This window comes from Lissotriton vulgaris, chromosome 1_1, assembly GCF_964263255.1.
Source record: "Lissotriton vulgaris chromosome 1_1, aLisVul1.2, whole genome shotgun sequence".
NCBI lineage: Eukaryota > Metazoa > Chordata > Amphibia > Caudata > Salamandridae > Lissotriton > Lissotriton vulgaris.
In genome coordinates this window covers 1,751,660,946-1,751,681,421 of record NC_141685.1, presented here as the reverse complement: position 1 = coordinate 1,751,681,421, position 20,476 = coordinate 1,751,660,946, and the positions used below count along the sequence as shown (strand labels likewise).

The 20,476-nt window shown below is 44.8% G+C and overlaps 1 pseudogene; it reads left to right on the top strand.

The window, feature by feature from the left end:
- The first annotated feature begins 1,028 nt into the window (after window positions 1-1,028).
- Window positions 1,029-2,512, top strand: LOC147751150 (uncharacterized; annotated as a pseudogene).
- Window positions 2,513-20,476: the final 17,964 nt, after the last annotated feature.

Sequence of the window (20,476 nt, the reverse complement as noted above, 5' to 3'; positions counted from 1 at the left end):
AAGATGTCGAGCATACAAGTATGTCCTCGTAGTAGTCTGTATCTTAACCTGATGGACTGAAGCTTACCCTGTCCCAGACTATGGTGCCCAAATGACAGCTAAACAATTGGTGAGAGAATTTTTCCCCAGATATGGGTTGCCCAGAGTCATCTACTCTGACAATGGACAACCATTCTCCTCTAAATTAATGGAAGCAGTTTCCCTACTGTTAGGTTACACCTGGAAATTTCACTGTGTTAGACATCCCCAAGCAGCAGGCCTGGTGGAGCGACACAACCAGACATTAAAAACCAAGTTGGCAAAAATATGCGCTGACAAACCAATCGACTGGGTGACAGCTCTTCCAGTTGCCCTGTTCTACATGCGAATGGTGGCACATTCTCGGACGGGCCTGTCACCCTATGAGGTCACATATGGGAGACCCCCAAATATCTGGGGTGTCCCATCTCCTAAAAAGCTAACTGATATTGACGCAAATGTACTGACAGATTACTTGGCTTCTTTGATGTCTGCACTACGTTCTTGCCGTTCACAGGTGGCTGCAGCCCTTCCAGACAAGACCACGCCCGACGAGCACTCCCTTCAGCCTGGCCAATGGGTGCTCGTCAGAAACTTTGACTGAACCAGCCCTCTGGAAAGAAGGTGGACGTCTCCCAAACTGGTGCTGCTCACAACAAGGACCGCCATTAAAGTCGAAGGACGAAAAGAGTGGCTCCATGTGAGCCACTGCAAGCCTTTCTAGGGACCAACTCCTTCGGACGCTGTTGCTGATCCCGAGACCAGAGACACTAAACCATCAGACTTTAAAGACACTGAAACGACAGACTTTATTTCACCCCTTCCAGAACTTTTGCCCAAAGAAGAGTACAAATTGCGGCTGCGATCTTATCCAAAACAGACTTGAGACAATGTGCCTGACCTCGACCTACCAGTGGCTAATTAAGCCCAAGACGGACGCTTGGTGAAGCGGTTGCTGGGAAGTGTCCGGTCACTGGTGCATACTTTACTCAGACTAAGCAGCTGAAATCATGAAGACCAAGACTCATTGTACCAAACTGTTACGAAACAAAGTTCACATTTTCCTTTCTATCATGATTCTTATTTTCTGCATCCTGGCTTGTCTAGGTTGGTTCCTTCATCTAGCTTTTCCACTTTCTTCCCCTACGCTTTTGAACAACACTGCTATGCATTCACACGTAGATCTTACCCCGCATCTCGGAAGTAGGAGAAAAGAATTCTTCAATAACACATTCATCTCCACACATCATCAACACCAGCTAGTTATCAACAAAACCAATTGTTGGGTCTGCGGCTTAATGCTACACTCCGTACACGGAGGTATGCCTTTTATCCCTCTCCCTTTCGGCTATGCTGGATCTACCTATGCTCTCTCTATGATATTCTCCGCCTCTGTTAGAAACATCCCTGAAACCTAGACCAAGAACACTAGTACCTGGAACGAGATCAAAACAAAGACTGTGCGTGCTGTTCAAAAGATGGTAGATTTCACCGCAACATGGGGACGAGCAGATAATAGTGAAAACACCAGTTATTCCCTCTTTAACGACACTACCTCCTTTAGAGAAACATTCTCAGTTCAGAAGAGACAGACAGAGCAGGGAGGATGGGCCGTGCCTCATAAGGGCCTGTTTTATGTAAGAGGTAAGGGCAAGGGTCAGAAGATGGGAGACAGTGAGTGTAATAAGACGTACACCCTACCTGACTTAAACTTCCCAACAATGACCACCGCCCCCAACACTTATTTTATTTGTGGACCTCACGCACGTACTTGGCTACCTCAAGGCTGGTCCGGGAAATGCTACATTGCATTTCTCCTCCCCCCTACCTACACCGCCCGAGCAGATTATCATCTAAGTGATCCTCCGACCGTGATTAATAGACGGCGAAGGGGGGTCATGGATGCTGAAGACACAGTGGATCAGGAGGCTGGCGATTTCTTCAAAGGAATCATCCCTTTCTGGGGGCCCATGATCAATAGCTGCCACGTAAGACAACTGACTCGTGTAGTTCAGGGAGCCATAAATGAAACAGCTGGTGCATTAAGTAACATCACCGCTGAGATGGCTTCGATAGACTCATGATGTTACAGAACCGTATGGTCCTAGATATCATATTAGCGGACCGTGGTGGCGTATGTGAACTGATCGGATCCAGGTGCTGTATGTACATTCCAGATAATGCTCCCTCAGTATATTCTGCCATTTCCCGCCTTCATGTACTTTCAAAGAAACTAGACGCAGACACCGGAGCCTGGTCCCTGACGGGATGGCTCTGGGGCCTCCTGTCCTCATGGGGGTGGAAGATCCTTACGATACTAGGTCTTGCTCTAGCTATTCTCTTCACCTGTTGCCTCTGTATTCAGTGTGGCCCAGCTCTCTGTAGTTTCTGTACCACTGCCTGCATTCCCAAACCCCAGTCCAGAAAGAAAGAAAAGGAAAGAATCATGTTACAGGAACAAGTAGACGGCCTAATGAGTATAGAAGAAGACTAATAATAATAAGAATTTTAAAAGGGTATATTATGGGACAAGGAGGGAATGTGGAAAAAGATTATTTTTCGTAGTTTATGTCCCATCATACACCCTCTCAGTCACGTCCCCGAGCCCATCATGCCGGAAGACAAGCAAACGAGAACACGAGCAAACCCTATCACGCGCACACAAAGTTGCACACGCACTCTCCTTCCTCTTAAATTCCAAGGTATATTCTTATGGTTAGGACGATTCAGAGAAACAACTTCCTCGCTCAAACTGTACATTCCTATGGTTAAGCCGATTCCGAGAACAGGACCCCCCATTTGTAACCATTTCCCTATAATCGAGCCGATTCTGAGAAATAGGCCCCGTTTTGCTAAACCACAACAACCAATTCCGAGAAGAAGAGCCCCCGAATGCTGAAACACAACAAACAGACATTCTGTCACGACCATCTCTCTCTTATCAAAGGAACCAGCCTAGGGTTATTTCTCCACATTTCTACTTCTCTCGTGCTTCCTCATTTAATCATGACGAGCCTCATCTCCTCTGCCATGTTTCCTCTTTTTATGATGCAGCTCTTTTCTTTAGTCATGACTCCTGTTTTATTGCAACAATTGACACATGCCTGCATTAAAGGGAAGCTCCTTCCTCATTTCTATGTATAAATATACTGTGTTCTGAGAATAAAGTTAGAGATTCTTCCGATCCTCCTCAGGTGACGGAGCTCTCCCTTAACTCAAGTTACTGAATAAAGACCCTGAATTCGAACCACCATGGACTCTGCTCTTCATACTTTACCTTATTGATATTATAGAAATTCTGATCAAGGTAAATTACTAAAATATTTACCACAACACTGTGCTCCTCCCATCGCCGATCTCACTTTTGAATGCTGAGCCGAAGATACTGGCAAAATTGTTGCCAACTAGGTTGGTCAAGGTGATCACGACCAAAGTCCATCCGGATCAATCGGGCTTTATGCCCTGTCGCAACACAGCTCCTAACATTCGGAGGTTGCACGGGATTATAGCCGGAGCACCACAGATACACGAACCAGCCATCTTGCTCTCATTGACAGATTGGAGTGGCCCTACTTGTTCGCGGTTTTAGGCAAGAGGGGTATAGGGCAAGAGTTTATAGAATGGGTCCGCCTTCTGTATTCAGGCCCTCTCGCCAGAGTGGTGGTGAATAACCATAGATCGGATGATTTCTCCTTGGGAAGGGGCACGCGACAGGGATGTCCCCTTTCCCCGCTACTATTTGCGTTGGCACTTGAGCCCCTTGCGGCATGGGTGCGCTTGGATAGGACAATTCGTGGGCTGAGATGGACCTCCGAGTGGGAGGATAAAATCTCGCTATACGCAGATGATATTCTGCTCTATCTTACGTCTCCCAGAGAGTCCCTGATCAGTTTTCTTGACATAATGGCCATATTTGGAAGGTACTCAGGCTTCGCCATTAATTGGGGGAAGTCAGTGCTGTTTGTTCTTAGCGGTGAACCCCCAGTTGTCCCAGGCTGCTGCCCATTGCAGATGGAGTTGGTGGGATTCCGATACCTGGGCATATATGTAACTATGGACCCGAAGCTGCGATTTGAAAATGATCTCAGGCCCCCACTAGACAGGCTCCGTAGAGATGTAGCAAGGTGGAAGGCATTCCCGCTTTCCCTATTGGGTTGCGCAGTATTGTTCAAGATGATGGCGCTTCCCTGTTTTCTATATACCCTCCAAAATGCAATGGACCCGGTGCCCCCGTCGTATTTCAGAGAAGTGGAGTCCCTCCAGAGGCAGCTCCTTTGGGAAGGTAGGCCACAAATTGCGTTTAACAAACTCACCCTGCCCTGGTATGACGGAGGCATCAGACTATCGGACCTCCGGAGGTATTACTGGGCCTCCCAGCTAGCTGCGATTAACCATGCGATCTACGAAAATCCAGGAGATCCTGGGTACGCGATGGACAGAGGTCAACTGCCTGGCGGAGACTACACGAGAGCCCTATATGCTAGAAAGAAGCACACCCCCCCTGGTGGGACCGGCAGCACATGCGGTTCAGGTGTGGCACACAGCTAATCGGCACCTTAAATGGGATGAGAAGATTATGCTTGCCACTCCGTTGTGGAGCTCAGAGGACCTTGGTAGTCTGTGGAAATCAAAGGGTTTTGACAGATGGGATCTAATCGGGATTTCACAAGTCAAAGACATGTGGGGGAAGAATGGAATTCTCACGTTTGAAGCGCTGCAGGAAATACACCAGTTACTAGAGAGCGAAAGATTCCGATATTTGCAGGTTAGGCATGCTTTGTTGGCAAAGATTCCCCTGGGGGCTGAGCTCCCAGAGGCCTCCCCATTGGAGGATCGAGTGCTGGACGGCCACCTCCCAACTAATACATTGTCTCTGATTTATAAAAAATGTATTAACCACACGGAGGATCCGCTGGTCAAAATTAGAGATCAATGGTGTGCAGATGGCTTGGTACTGGAGGATGAGGACTGGAGGGAGGCAGTGTCTTCCCCCAAGGTGGTCGCGGTCCAAGTGAGACTAAGATTGGTTCAATTGAAGATCTTACATCGGTCATATGTCACGGGTCCCCGACTAGTAAGGATGGGTTTAGCGAATGATGGGAGGTGTCGTAGAGGCTGTGGAGCGATGGGTACATTCCTACATATTTTATGGCATTGCACAGAAATACAGGACTACTGGGTTTGAATACACAGCAAGATTCGAGTCGTACTGGGGGTGGAAGTGCTGATGGAGGCCCGACGATGTATACTTAATGTATGGGAGCCGTCTGACCTTAACGTGCATGGGAAATTATGGGTGACAGTGGCATGCATGGTTGCTAAACGTAACATCGCACAATTGTGGGGAGCTACCCAGGTGCCACAGATTGGGAAATGGATGGAAGACCTGGATTGGTGCATGTTTAGAGAGAGGTCAGTGTTTGTGGCCACGGGTCGACCGGGAAAGTGGGGGAGAGTCTGGGGTGCGTGGAATTCCTATAGGGGAAATATATGTACTCCTCCGTCTGTCGTTGAGGTTGCTGTGACATTGGAGTCACCTGACGCTGAGCAAAATCCTTGATAAAATGTTTGACATGGAATTGTATGTATAACTGTAGCGATTGATCGCCCGTCACCCGATGCCTTTTATGTTGTTTTAAATGTTAATAAAAAGATTTAAAAAAATAAATAAAACGTCAGACAAAAAGTGTGTGGTGGAGTACTGCAACAGAATCCCATTTTCTCACATAAGCCCCTCCCCAGCCAACAGGTCAGGAAGCACAAAAACCATATGGGAGAGCCTACCTTGTCTGTCAGACGAGGACAGGTAGGGAAAATGGCTGTGTTCTGCAAGGGCCTACTCTGCCTTTCATTCTTCTGTCCAGGTCAGACCCTTTTGGAGCTGGCCTACCTCAACAGCTTCGGGCCCTAACTCCTAATGCTCTTTTCCTAATTCTTTACTACTTTCACCCAATCTTTTTAGTTTGGGAGCAGAGGTGTCCACCTCTGCAAATTCTATCTTAGCCAGGGCAACACCTAGCTTACCCACAGCTAGAGTAACGCCACCATGACCAACAGGATAATTGCCTAGCTTGTTATTTGGCATGGGGTTAGAGCACCATGCCAAGAACAGTAAAGCCATAAAGGCTAACACCCAGCAGAGGCCACTGACAGCTGTCAGCGCCCAGAACCACACTGTTATCTCTTCACAGCCTTTAGGCTTTATATTTACCGTTTAATCATTTGTCCACACTAACGTTTTTTTCATGTAGCAGACATCCTGTAGAGAAGGAGTCTTTCTTCTTCAGTTGTCTCTCACTTCTCCCCTTCCAAACTGCTACAATTCAACCATTCAGGAAAGTTGTTTTTTCTAATTAAAAAGTATGGGTACTGTTTTGAGCACATGAATAAAGCTTGGGAATGTCGTTCCCCTGCCCACTTTGATCTCTGTCATCAACACATAGAATGTTGAAGCTGTACTCCTTGATACTAGGTAAAAAAACCCTAGTTCAATCTCTCAATATATATTCATTGTTTTGAGAAAGATGTTTAATAACACAACAAGCACAGACATTGAGCTCAAGGTGAGAATATCCATGGTCCCCTCACATCACACATTGACCTCAATCAGGGATAACCAAGACTAGAGGCTGCTACACTTGGCTTGCAATTGAATATCTCAGGCACTGCCCTTGCTACTCGTGTTCTTCAGGTTCGTGGAGGCATTGGAAGGATAGGAAAGTAAACATATGTCTAAAAGTCATGTTTTATTTTTGTTATCTACAATTTGTTGCCAGCCACTGGACTGTAAATATGAAGTTCTTCAATAACTGAGGGGCTCATTATGATCACGGTGAATCCGCCACCGGAAGACTGCCAGTGACGGAATCACCGTCAAATTGCGGCCATTCCCTGCCTGCCAAATTATGATGGCAGGCGGTTTCTGGTAGACTGGAATTCTGTACGCCAAGGGTCCGCCACAGGCAATCATTCAGATTGCCTGGCGGACCCGCAAAGCATACCTAGAATGGTGGCGGTGCCTAACAGGCACCGTTCGCCATATTAGGATGCTTCATCTCTGCAAGCCTAGAATGGCGGTTCATCCGTCATTCGGAGGCTGGCGGAGATTGACTTCGGGGGCCAGTTGCGGGCCCCCCTTCAGCAGGGGCACTTCCCTACTGCACTTGGGGGGCACCTATGGTTCCCCCCCCCCACATTTCCCTGCACTTTGTGGTGCCTGCCACGTAGTGCAGTGGAATGCAACCCCTGAATTTTCACCATTGCAGCGGGTGCGGCAGCCTGCAGCACCCACAGCAATGGTAAAAATGCCCATGGTGGAGGTCGCATTGTGATTCCATGGGCGGGACCGCCGCCATATAGGTGGACGGTCCCAATTCCCGTAACGATGGCGGGCGGACTCAAGTGCGTCCGTAATCGTAATGAGCCCCTAAGTGTGGTTGAAGGGGTCAACCATGTGATGAGTTTGGCGGTCATATTGTGGGTGATGATATTTCCACTGCCACATTTTACTGAAATGCAGCACAGAAATTATACCAAAACGTTCACTATACTTATGAATACTAGTAACAGACAAACATTTATATAGGGATACAGTTTGTCAGTGCTGGATTAAACCTGGTGGAGGCCCCATTGCAAGTTATCTGCTATTACGTTTTTAATTTTACCAACCAACAATTTTATTAAACCAATTGTATTACACAATACTAAACATTCACAATTATTAATGTTATTAAACATTTTTTTAAATTTTAATAAACCAACAAAACTTTAAATATTCACTTTCCTCAATTTGTTTGTGGTGAAATCTGTCAGGATATCTTGGAAGTCTACCTTTTGCAAGACGTATTCAGTGGCCATAATGGCAAGTAAGTTTAGTCATTCTTGTGTCATTGAAGATCGATTTCAAAATCAAATCAATATTATTTTGATCTTTTGTTGCTGGGCCCCTAAAATGAGTGGCGCCCACAGGCCTGTGCCTACTTTGCCTATTTGGTAATCCGGAACTGCAGTTTGTTACAATGTTTGGCAACTGTGTATGAAGATTACCTGTTACAATGTAAAGTCAGTGAATTTTTTACATTGTAGTAGAATTCTTGTGTGAGGTGAAGGAATCCTTAATTAAGTCTTCTTGGGGTAGAGGTAAAATGTTTAGTATTAGCATACTAAAGTATTTCCAGAAAGAATGTACATCAGACTGGCTTCTAGCAGGAGTAATGGGGCTAAATTAGGATCATTTAAATATCTTTGGCGTGTGAAAAAGCCAGAGTTGCCAATATACCAACGTACACTGGATTGCTTCGGGCAGGAAATTGATTTGATTAATGGGTTTTGCAAATTTAATCCCACCAGTTCGATTTTCAGATATTAAATACTGTCTTTACTGAGCAGGAAGCAGTTTCTTCAAGAGAGCAAGCGCCTCTACTTAGTATTGTCTGTTTCAAGCACTGCCCTTTATCCTTACTTACCTCTCCCTCCTTACACCCGTACCGAGCTATTGAAATTCTAACACTTCCCACCCTGATGGTTTTTGTCCTCTTTGAAGCCACGCTCTCTCTCCAATCCTCTTCATTTAGTTCTGGGCACATAGCTCAATTTGATTGCTAGAGCAAGGGTCACAAGAGTCCTGACTTAAGCCACTGTGCAGCAGCATATCGATCTCCTGCCTCCATGGAGCTCTTTCTGACCTGCCTTAATAAATCTTGAACATTATACCTCGATTTGTACTCTCTGTCAGACGATTCTTATCAGTGCCACCTCAAAACATGACGACAACTTTCTTTCCATAGCTATGATAATAATTCCTTCGCCTGATCCTTCCTGCCACCCATCATTTTTTTTTCATTCCCTCCCTCCCTACCTGTTGGTCAGATGCCTAAATCCAGTTACCCTTAATGGAGTATTGTTCTTCACAGTGACATACTAATGTCTTGGGGCGTACCTACTCTATGCAAATATTTCCTTCCTCATTTCCTTGTGTCTCGCATCCCGTTCTCTTTCTCCCACTTTTCTATCTCCTACTTCTTTGGCACTGTCAGGGGACCTTCAGGGGGCTTAAAAACTATATAAATATGTAACGCAACTTCCTTCACTGATAGCATGCAATTCAGTCTTTGGATCAATAACTCAAGGACACGTGTAATAACATTATATCAAGTCTATACACGATTTCTGACTGGCTAGGCGATAGTATGCTGAACTTAAACACATCCAAAATAGAGGTTCTGTTTTTTGGATCCTAAAGTACTTCAAATCTTAGAAGAGTGTTTAGAACATGAGTTTTGTTTGGAACTCAGACTTCAGTGAGATCCCTGTGAATGTGATAGTTTATAGAAGTCTCAAATAGCTATGTAAAATCCTAGGGCTCCTGCCGGATTCTGCTAAAAAAAGGAATCCAAGCGCTTGTGGTTTCTCGTATTGACTACTGTAATGTGGGACCTCCAAGGGTAGGCTGGGAATTCGTAAAATGGTGCTAAATGCTGCTCTCCAGATGCTTCTTCATATCCCAAGTCACTCACCCATAGGTATAGCCTTTTCTACGCTTCATTGGTTTCCAATTGAAAATAGTCTCTTTTAAAGCACTATGCTTTATTTACAGAATTCTAAATCAGATTGGTCCTCACTACCTCTTCCCTCTGATTAAGCTATATATCCTAGTAGATGCCCAAATCTTCAGGGACTCCCCGGATATTGATTCCTAAAATACAAAGAGTACATCTGGGAGGCAGTTCCTTTGTTTTCTGGCTGCCAGACTTTGGAATATATTCCCTTTGAACCTAAGACTGGAATTCTCTGAAGTCCTAGTCTGAGAAAAAATTAAAACTTGGTTCTTCAGACAATTCTTAGGTGATTAGTCAGTAGCGGGCAGGTCTTACTAGGCTCTCAGTTGGAATACAGCGTGAGGACACTCCGAATTGGAGTAACCAGGCGCTTTACAAACTCATAACATAACATAACAGATACAAAAGCTACAGCCTGTTCAAAACTCTGTTGGTCGACTTTTTTGTGCACTAAAAGAAGGGCAAATCCTACCAGATTAAAGCACTGGAGGGCCTGCAGTAGACTCCATGGTGCACAATTAAAGTGGCAAAGACAGTCATGGCCCAAAGACAGCAGGACTCAGATACCCAAGGGTTGGCAGATGTTAAATGCTCTACAATCAGCACAAATTCTTCACTGCGCACGAGGAGTGGAACTAGATGTAAGAAGATGTAAAAGACCAGAATATCACTGCCGTCCTAGATGCATTAGGCAGCCCAGGAGATAAACTCGAGCACAAACCATAGAATCAGCAGCTAACAGCCATACACATCCTCTAAACCATGGTGAACGTCATGGTGAACGTTAAGCTTGTTTGTTTGTTGTGGAGGGTGCAGGGCGCTACCTTCTTCCGGGTTCTTCCCGGTGCTGGGCACTGATTGGTCTAGAGTCTGGGAGGCGGTGCTGATCGCTAGCACGGACCCTACAAAGCCCCACTGAATCAAGCGTTCTTTCTGAAGACACGCGCATTCATTTACTGCTATAGCGCGACCTGGATGCTGAAAGCGCTTATGTGGAGATTGACTTAATAATTGCACGAAGCGCGACTAAGCGACCTTTTAAAAACTGTATGTGAATTTGCACTTTGAAATTTTAAAATCTCTGTTGCTCTTTTAAATTTGATTGCACTTTACAAACCTCTCTGTGGCGATCCCTGCCGCCCCTGCTTCCCCGGTCCACTGCAAGCGTTAGGCTTGTTTGTTGTGGAGGGTGCAGGGCGCTACCTTCTTCCGGGTTCTTCCCGGTGCTGGGCACTGATTGGTCTAGAGTCTGGGAGGCTGTGCTGATCGCTAGCACGGACCCTACAAAACTCTGACGATGCCTAATACGCGCAGCGGTGACGCGCAGCACCCGCGCCGACCCCGCACCGAAGACACGCCTAAGACTAGCCCGTCTGTGCCAGAACGGGGCACGGGGCAGAGGGCTATGCCCCCAAAGCCAGGCCTATACAGGTATTGTCTCCTGACCAGATTAAGGCACTGCGCCCTATACTAAATGACAGCTGTACTCTACTCGACATCCCGCACTCGGGAACAGCCACCTGCCCTCACTGCAGTTGCACTATCTCATCCTTCCAACCCTATCCCCCTCCTAGAACTAGGTGTAGTAAGCTATTCAAACAGCTCCCTCCTACTGATGAAAATTGTTTGTTCTACAGTATAAACTGTTGTTCCCTGCCCATGCACAGGTTAGACATTTTTGACTTATTAGTGGATGATAAACCTAGCGCATTATTTCTCACAGAAACCTGGCTGCATGCAGGCTCTGGCCCTGACGTAGCTACGGCCCTTCCCCCCAATTTTGCGATTGTCAGGATGGATAGAACCCGGAAAACGGGGGGTGGAATTGCTATCGCATATAACAAAAAATATACATGCACGCTCGCACCACTAGTAATCCCGGAATGTGAAGCTGCATTTTTTAAAATCTGTCTGAATCCCAATTTCACATTTTCTGGCATTCTCATGTACCGGCCTCCCGGAAACGGCGCTAAATGGGCTACTGAATTGGCCAATTACATTACCCCTTTTCTTTTGGCGTCAAAAAACTTCTCTATCATTGGAGACCTAAATCTTCATCTAGAAGACAAATCAAATACGACTTGTGCCAATCTGTTAGAAGATCTCACAGCACTAAATATCCATCTCCTCAATTCAGGACCTACCCATAAGGCAGGACATTTACTGGACCCACTACTGTCGAACCTCCCACAACTTACCTGGAAGGACACCACTCCTGTGTGCTGGTCTGATCATTTTTTAATTAAATTTCCTCTCAAACCACTCATCATTTCCACTGACCATAATATGTTACCGGCCTCACTAAGGAAAAATTGGAAATCCCTAGATATCTCTAAACTTAACATGGAACTCAGTATGAACCCGCCCAAAAAGAACCAAACTATGGAAAGTATTGCTACTGCCACCCAACTATGGCTTACCAATGCAGCTGAGTCTTGTCTACCCACTCCCAATTCCAAGGGCAATATACATCGTCCTCCCACCCCATGGTTTAATGATTCACTTAAAGTGGAAAAAAACAAATGTAAGGCTCTTGAAAGAGCATGGCGCGAAGACTTCGACCCTAACAAAAAAACTAGGTACAATACAGCTAGAAATCTCTACCATACCGCATGTAAAAAAGCACGTGCCACGTATGTAGCCAATACCATCACGGGAGCTGTAAACAAAGCTAAAACTTTGTTTAACACGGTCAAAGATCTTTCGCGTGCGCAGACTATAGCTCCATCACGCCCTCTAAATGAGAAGCAATGTCAGGACCTAGCCACATTTTTCTCTGATAAAATTGATAAATTAATCATTGAGATAGACAAGAACAATCGTGACACTACTTCGAAGGAAAAATGGGAGTATACTCCGACTATAAATCAAACCCTACAAAAATGGCCGCCCATTACAATCGATACTCTTATCTCCCTCATGAAGTCGATTAGATCTGGCTCTCCACAGGATCCCATTCCTATCAACATATTAAAACTATTGGATACGCCCGCCCTTGAAATTATTGCAGACACTTTAAATTCATCCCTAGAATTGGCCACAGTTCCTACCCTATGGAAACATGCCATAGTGACCCCACTGTTGAAAAAACCCACAGCAGACCCGGAACAACTAGCCAACTATAGGCCCATCTCACTCCTCCCAGCTTTTTCCAAATGTCTGGAAAGATATGTACACTCAGCCCTCACCCTTTTTTCAGATGATAACGCCCTTCCATCCTACCCAGTCAGGATTCCGAGCGGGTTTCTCCACAGAGACTGCCCTTCTGGGAGTCTCTGAAACCATCAAGAAACTCCTCGACGACGGTCATACGGTTGCGCTTATTTTACTCGACATAAGCAAAGCCTTTGACACTGTGTCGCATAAAAGGCTACTCACCACGCTTGAAAAAAATGGAATCTGTGGAACTGCCCTGCAATGGATTAGATCATTCCTGAGCCAACGCACATACCAAATAGCATCTGCCGCTGCATGCTCTGGACATTTCAACTTCCCTCATGGAGTACCACAGGGCTCCATCCTCAGCCCGCTCTTTTTCAATCTATATCTTAGACCCTTAGCAGATCTAGTGGAAAAAGCGGGACTCACCTTTATGACGTATGCAGACGACTCACAAATTGTCTTTTCATTGTCTGAATCCCAATCATCATCCTCGCCCTCTCTTAAAGATGGTCTCCTAAACATCTTCAACTGGATGACAACTAACCAGTTGAAATTAAATGGAGACAAGACGGAGATCCTCCTTCTGGGCAAACAGCCAGAGCTCTGGAATACATCACACTGGCCTGCCCAGATGGGTGATCTTCCAACACCAGTGCCTCATGCAAGAAATTTGGGAGTAATTCTGGACAATACACTGTCCATGAAACAACAGGCGAGCAAAGTAGTGGGTCTCTGCTTTACCATCATCAAATGGCTCAAGAAGATCGTGTGGATGCTGCCTATCCCCATGCAAAAAACAGTAGTCAATGCCTTAATTACATCCCGGCTTGACTACGGGAACATCTTGTATTTGGGGGCAAACAAGGCAGTCATAAAAAGATTGCAGCTGGTACAAAATACGGCTGCCCGACTCCTTTGCCAAATACCTAAAAACACCAGCGTGTCCCCCTACTTGCGTGAACTGCACTGGTTGCTGGTGGAAAATCGTATCAGATTTAAGGCCTTAAACTACATCTTTAAAATCAAATCAGGTACCGCTCCTAAATACCTTCAGACATTAGCTCATCCCTATATCCCAACAAGAAACCTACGGTCTCAATCAGCTGAAAAGTTCTGTGTACCTAGATTCAAGCTCTCCAGGGTGGGAGGAAGATCTTTTTCCCATCAGGGTCCCACTATCTGGAACTCACTACCACTTCACATACGAAAGGAGGGAAGTCTTTCCAGGTTCCGTAAAGAGATAAAGACCTGGTTGTTCGATCAGTAAACTTGAACGACCTCTGCTATATTATTCCATTCATGATGCTGTGCTCTTAGGCGCCGGGAAACCCTTTTTGGGTAGCTGTTTGCGCCATATAAGTTTAAAAAATAAATAATAAATAAATAAAAGACCCAGAAGGATCCGAGGCATAGGTCCTTATGCCCTCTAGACAAACTGTAGCAGGAGGACAATGAAATCAAGATTATGCAAATATGTTGCTAACCATCAGTTTGGCACAGGCACCCCATAAAAGACAATACAATCTGCAACAATGCTGCTCCAGTATCTCCGAGTAGGCACTGCTTAATTAGTTGCTGCAGGTGGAAAAGCAGCTGATGCTACCACAATTCAGCTAAAATTTGGGCTCATGAAGTAGATTTCTTAGTTAGGAGTTGAGGTGTACCACCACCAAGCCTTGATTTTGAGCAAAACAATGCCTCTAGCAGTATTTCTCCAACCTTAAGGTGGAATAGCTTAGAGGTAGCAACAGCAAGGCCCATCTTCTGCTGATGTGCTCAAAAAGAAGAAATCGTAACATTAGATCTCTGCATGTTAAAAGGACACTTCCTTTTGCGTTCTCCTCTGCCCTTCCCAACTAAGACATACTCAACACATCCCCTGACTACACCACCACCACATTCTTCTTTACTTTTTTTATTTGGAATGGTCCCAGAAATGTGGTTCGTCCCTTCTTGACAAATCCAGGTTTTCTCGCCAAAATTGTATCACCCACTTTCTACACCACCAACTTGGCGCAGCTCCATTTATCATACCAAGTTTTGTATTTCTCTTGGTTAGTCTACCTCCTACCCTGTAACCTGACCATCTTCTTCCTGTTTTCCCACAAACTCTCAGCACCAGACACACCAAGCCACACTGGTTTAAGTTGTGAACATGGAGTTCTTCCATTCAACACCTGGAAAGGTGATTTCAAGGTAACCACATTGGGAGCATTGCAATGCGCCCACCAAGTTTCCCTCAACACTTCCTTTAAGGACAAACCCATGTCCACCGCTCGCTGCACACAGGAGTCTCTGATAGACCTTCCGCTTGAGATGTGAACAGAGCTGTTATGTGATGTTGAACGGACAGTGTTCTCAAGAATTCTTTCATCTCATGTGAGGTGAACTGAACCCCTTTGTCAGTAACAGTGCTTCCTTGTACCCCCTCACACCTGTCCCAACCCCATGGTCCCATTCTGGAACCTCAAGCTCACAATCTTGTTCTGCATAAACCAATATGGTCTCCCTCTGTCTCGCCCGGTACTTCTCCTCCCTGCCCTCATAGTTCCTCCATTGCTTGCTCACCCATATTATTCTCCCCTACTTGCTCCATGTTGCCCTCTCGCTCGTTGCTTCTCCTTCCCTCTTTATTCTTTCGCCCCACTCGTATCTTCCATCTCTCGTGCATAGCATCTCCCCCCCATCACTGCCCTCCATGATGTTTTCTTCCCCCCTATTGCTACACTCCACCCGCCTTATCTCCCCTACACCCGGACATGTTTTGCTTCTGCAACACAGTCCTCCATCCATGTTACTCCCCCCCACTGGCACTTCAATTTAAAAAATGCTTGAGTCACTTTGTAGGTGCATCATAGCGTCTTTTTGTTTATTTCCTTTAGCCATGCTGCACATCATCAGGAATGCTGTACAGCAGAACTAGAAAGCATTGACAAAGCCAATAAGTACTAAAGTTCCAACACTTGTTTAAAAAGGGCTGCAGATTATGATTGATCTTGCAACTCTAAGCAAATTAAACAAACAACTAGGCCATACACCTCAATGTGCATATTTATCCATTTGAAGACAACATTGTGTCAAATGTTGTCGCAGGGATTCCGTGCTAGGACAGAACTGTGCATAGAGGCTTGGAACCTCAGTGAATTAGGATGACCCAAAACCCACCTTAGTACCCAAAAATCCCCTACCAGACTAGCAACCATGTCTCATTGGTCATCATAAACTCCCAATGCTTAGACAAACCAGAACATGAACTTAGTACACCTCAGGTTACGTGGAACACATGAACACTCTTTTGTTATACAATCATTTCAGTCCAGAACAAGGAGTAAAAGAGGACACTTGCATATTTGAAATGTTTATTCACTAATGCAGTGCTCTCAAGCGCAGTATCTTAGCTATTACAAGCAAACATATTATAAGAAACAAAGTAATCAGCATAGTCACGAGTCCACAGAACACAAACGGTGCAAGCATAGTATTATGCTACATGAATAGGGTTTAACAAAACCTAATTCTCTCCCTCCCTAGCTAGTATATTATATTATATCTAAGAAGGGCTCTTGTGGGTTTTAGCAGAGCGGCCCCATACCTCAAAATCCTAGTGGTTAGGAATCACATCATCAGCAACCAGCTCTCTGCATGCGAAGCACCATCAAGTGTGTTTGTATGCTCTTGTGCAAGGCAATATAAAACGCGCCTAAAGCCAGAACTTGGCTGCAGCTGCATGTATGTTATGTCTAGGGACGTGCGAAGATCAGTGCTCATAACAACTACTGTGTTGAGATATCCTTGAAGGTTTCAGCACTCACTGTACAGACACATCGCCAAGCAAGGCTGATATCAGTGTAACAACATATTATTCTCGTATGAACTGAAAACATTTTACTAGGCTCAAAGGTAAAGCAGCCGATGTGTGTCGTGTGCAAAAAGCAGCAGAAAGGAAAAATGGCGTTTAAACTCATAAAAAGCTCATGCTAACTTAACACAGTAATCAGGCCACATCTATCCATATATCACCCTCCCTTGATCCGAGCACGTATCAGATAAGATAAGATAAGATAAGATAAGATAAGGGACTCAATTGTTTAAATCAGAGTTCAATAAAATGCTCAAATCGAGTAGGTGAGGAAAACAAATGTTGTCCACATAAAAATCCAAAATCTCACCAGCATGACATTGTAATGTCCACTGTTAGTAAAGCCAATAGGTCTGTTTATAAAAAAAATGTCCATAAAAGAACGGAAAAAGTGTGAGAGAAGAAAATAATTATGACATCAATGGCTTCAATAAGAGTCAGTCTAAAACTGAGTAGGCGAAATAAGCAGCAACCGCTTCCAAAAGGAAGTCACTGTTATCATCCAAAAACAACTCAGCCATCCAATTCAATAGAGAAAAAGAACATACATGCTCTTCAATTACCGGAGCCTCTAGTACCATCAGAAGACAACTCGGTGGGTTCTCAATGAAGCTGTGTGCCAAGAAATCTTGCGCCGCTGCGAAAATATTCCAACAACCAAGAACTCCATGCATCGCTGCAAAGGCCATAATCCCTCCGTCAGAACAAAGCAATTCATGAGCAACTAAGGGACTCATGAGATGATCATAATCCACTTCAGGAGACACCAAATTGCAGAGACACAAATCCAGGGGCCACATGAAATCACAGCTCAGGCAATGAAATACAGGCTGGATACAGGTGAAATAGGAAAATCGAAATGATAATCCATATGATGCACTCAAAGTGGCAAGTGGCAGCACACCATAGTATTCAAGCATCCTGTTGCGAAACAGTGCTAACTGCTCCAGCTTGTTTACGAAGACAGGACGGACATCCATTTTGCAATAAACAAAACAATAACAAAAAACCAGCAGCCAGTGCCAGCAAAACAGGAAGTCCACCAAATAGACCGGAGAATATCGAGTGGAGGAAAGCAGGAATTACCCCAAATATTTCCTGGAAAGAAGTCACTAGACCACTGCATACTACTTAAAAAAAATGAGCCAGCCCCGAAGTGGAGGATGCGTTAAAGATTGTGTGAAGCAGCTCACCAAAATGTAAAGGAAGGTCAGTATTTATTAAGGCATGCACTTCTGTCCGGGTGTTAGCTACGTGAAGAACAAATGTTTCGCGAGCAGATGTCAGGGCAACTTCTTTTTGTGACAATAAGGCTCTTATTCTGCTCATCTTATTGAACTCTGACTTCAAGGCCGGAATTCTCGGCCAGATGGAAACATCCAGGTTCCCATGCGGGGGTGGATAAAGCACATTCTTACAGCAAACGACTCGCTCACTGACTGTTACAATGTAAGCTATGCCTTTCAATAACCCACAGCAATCCTCATTGTTTAAAAGTAAATAACTCCCGTCAACCAATAAGGTAAAAGTCGGGGTTATTGCAGGCACCGGTGTACCTTTCAAAACACATGCTAAATTAGGGCGGTCCTGGTTACATGAACCATGCAATTGGATGTGCCTACACATCAACGAGTGATCCAGTGTTTCTGTGCACTCATCTCCATTCAGATATACCTATTTCCCGTCCCTAAGCCATCTATAAGTCAAAGGGAGCGACCAGGCTTCTTGCAAGTAGGAGGTACCGAGCCGCTCGTATCTGCCTATGGCAAAATACTTCATGCAATTTGAAAACTGAAAACGCGCGAAAGGTAGAGTAATTAATCTGTGGATTAGCCACGTTGCAGCTGTGGCTTCTGCCACTGAAAAGGGCAAAGACTCTAGGCGTTCAATGTGCAACATCAAAAAAGAAGCATCTCTCATGGAAAGCAAACGTTGTTTCTCAGTCAAATTAAAGGGTGCAAACAGAGAGGAGACATTAACATAGGTCCAAGGCACTTTTCCATGTTTCAGCGTCTGCAAGGTCCACGTAAACTGCATAACAGAACGCAACTGATTTTGACCATGGTACAAAACAGACACTTCATCATGTACAATTTCAACAACAGATGAAACAATATTATCTAATGTGTACATTCGGGAGGAAAGGGTATTAATGCTGTTGTCCACAACTGCAAGCACTTTTTCTAAATTAGCTTGGTCGATAGCCCTAAGGCGGGTAGCCGCTTCAATCTGTGATGTTTTCCACAGTTCATTATAAATGGCATAGATCCATCTCTTAGATCTACCGTTAGCCGGGCCCTTTATGAAATCATTCAAGTCAACCTCGTCGGTCAGTTTAGATAAATGCAATTTAACTGACTCCAATGTAGAGTGCTTTAGCCAATTCTGACATAGTTTGCCTACAGAATAAGTGGTAACAGAATGGTCACTCTCAAAACGGGGATCTACTCTGACTTGTGTAAAACCCTCAGCTAGGCCCAAAAAACAATGCTGGCACGAGTCTGCACTGCGGTGCCACATTAACCAACCCTTGGGATCCAAACTGGAAATGTTAAAGGAAGAATTTAGCAAAAGGGTTTGTAATTCTCTAATCAAAAATTTAGTTGAGTTTTCCCAACCCGAATATTCTTCCAAATCTGGGAAGGAAGGAGAATTTAATTTTTTAGAAGTAGCCAATCCAAAGCATGTTGTCTGTGAGATAGTCGAATTCAAAAACAACATATGATTTGGGTTGAGACATGCACGGTGCAAAGCCTCATTGCCTTGTACCTGCCAACTTTTAGAACCCCAAACTGATTTAAGGTCAATAGTTTCCTTCCACATTAGTAGCTACCAACAGCTAGTCGGTCTAGAAAGGACTTAGAATACAGTAACTTAGTATCGGTAAGTCTAACTTTGGAATTGGATTTGTCTGCCATTTTAAAATAAAAAAAAAGCGGGATAGGACTGAATAAAATCAGTAAAATATGTATACTTTTTCAAAAATGTGTCTGAGCTGCCTCTTAAAGGAGCAGGACAATGTTCCCACTGGGTATAATTCACAGTACTCCTCCTATAATTAGTTTTGTGCAAGTAGTGATTGCCAAAATGGTGGAAACAAAACAAATCACCATAATTAGCAGAATCTAATTATAAATCTTCAGCATCAAAGGTAGCATAATTTTTCAAATCAGCAAACAAAGCCTCTACGGCCCGAACTTCCCAATCATCAGAACGTATATTTTGTTGCACCACATCCCCCATATTAACCCTAAGTACAATAGGAACATTAACAACTTCAGTCGGACCATGGATTTGAAATTTAACTGCATCCCAGACTATTCCATCCAGGACAGGCCACGCGGTGATGTTAACAAAGGCCAAGTCTCTCTTCAATCTGTGTGCTGAATGTGATGAGGAGTGAGGAGCTAAAGTTCCTGTCGTGATTGTAAGCAGCGCAAGAACTAACGCGCGCCACTAACCTTATGCAAATGACCAGCAGAGACGATTGGACGAAAGTCCCCTCAACTTGTCCCAACACAACACCCAGCAGTGAAGTTCTAGCCACTTTCTGAGCGTGTATTGCAAGAAGCCGGGAGGTGGTATGGTGATAGAAGATTCGGGGTTTGCTGCACTCTCTTCTGGGTCTGGTCTGAGTTATCCGCGAGATCTCGGTCGAGGAACGTACTGCAGCGTGGGGAGACAGAGAGCAGGAGTGAGTACCTCACCTGACTAACGTCAATCCCCCCTGCCCCTTGGTTACTACACTTACCAAAGGCAACACTGTAAGGTTCGTACAACGTTATTGTGCTGTGCCTGAATCCGAGATAACTGGATACTTGTAAAGGAAAGTTATAGTCACTTCCCTCAATAGAGTACGTTGGTTCCAGAGAGACTCTTC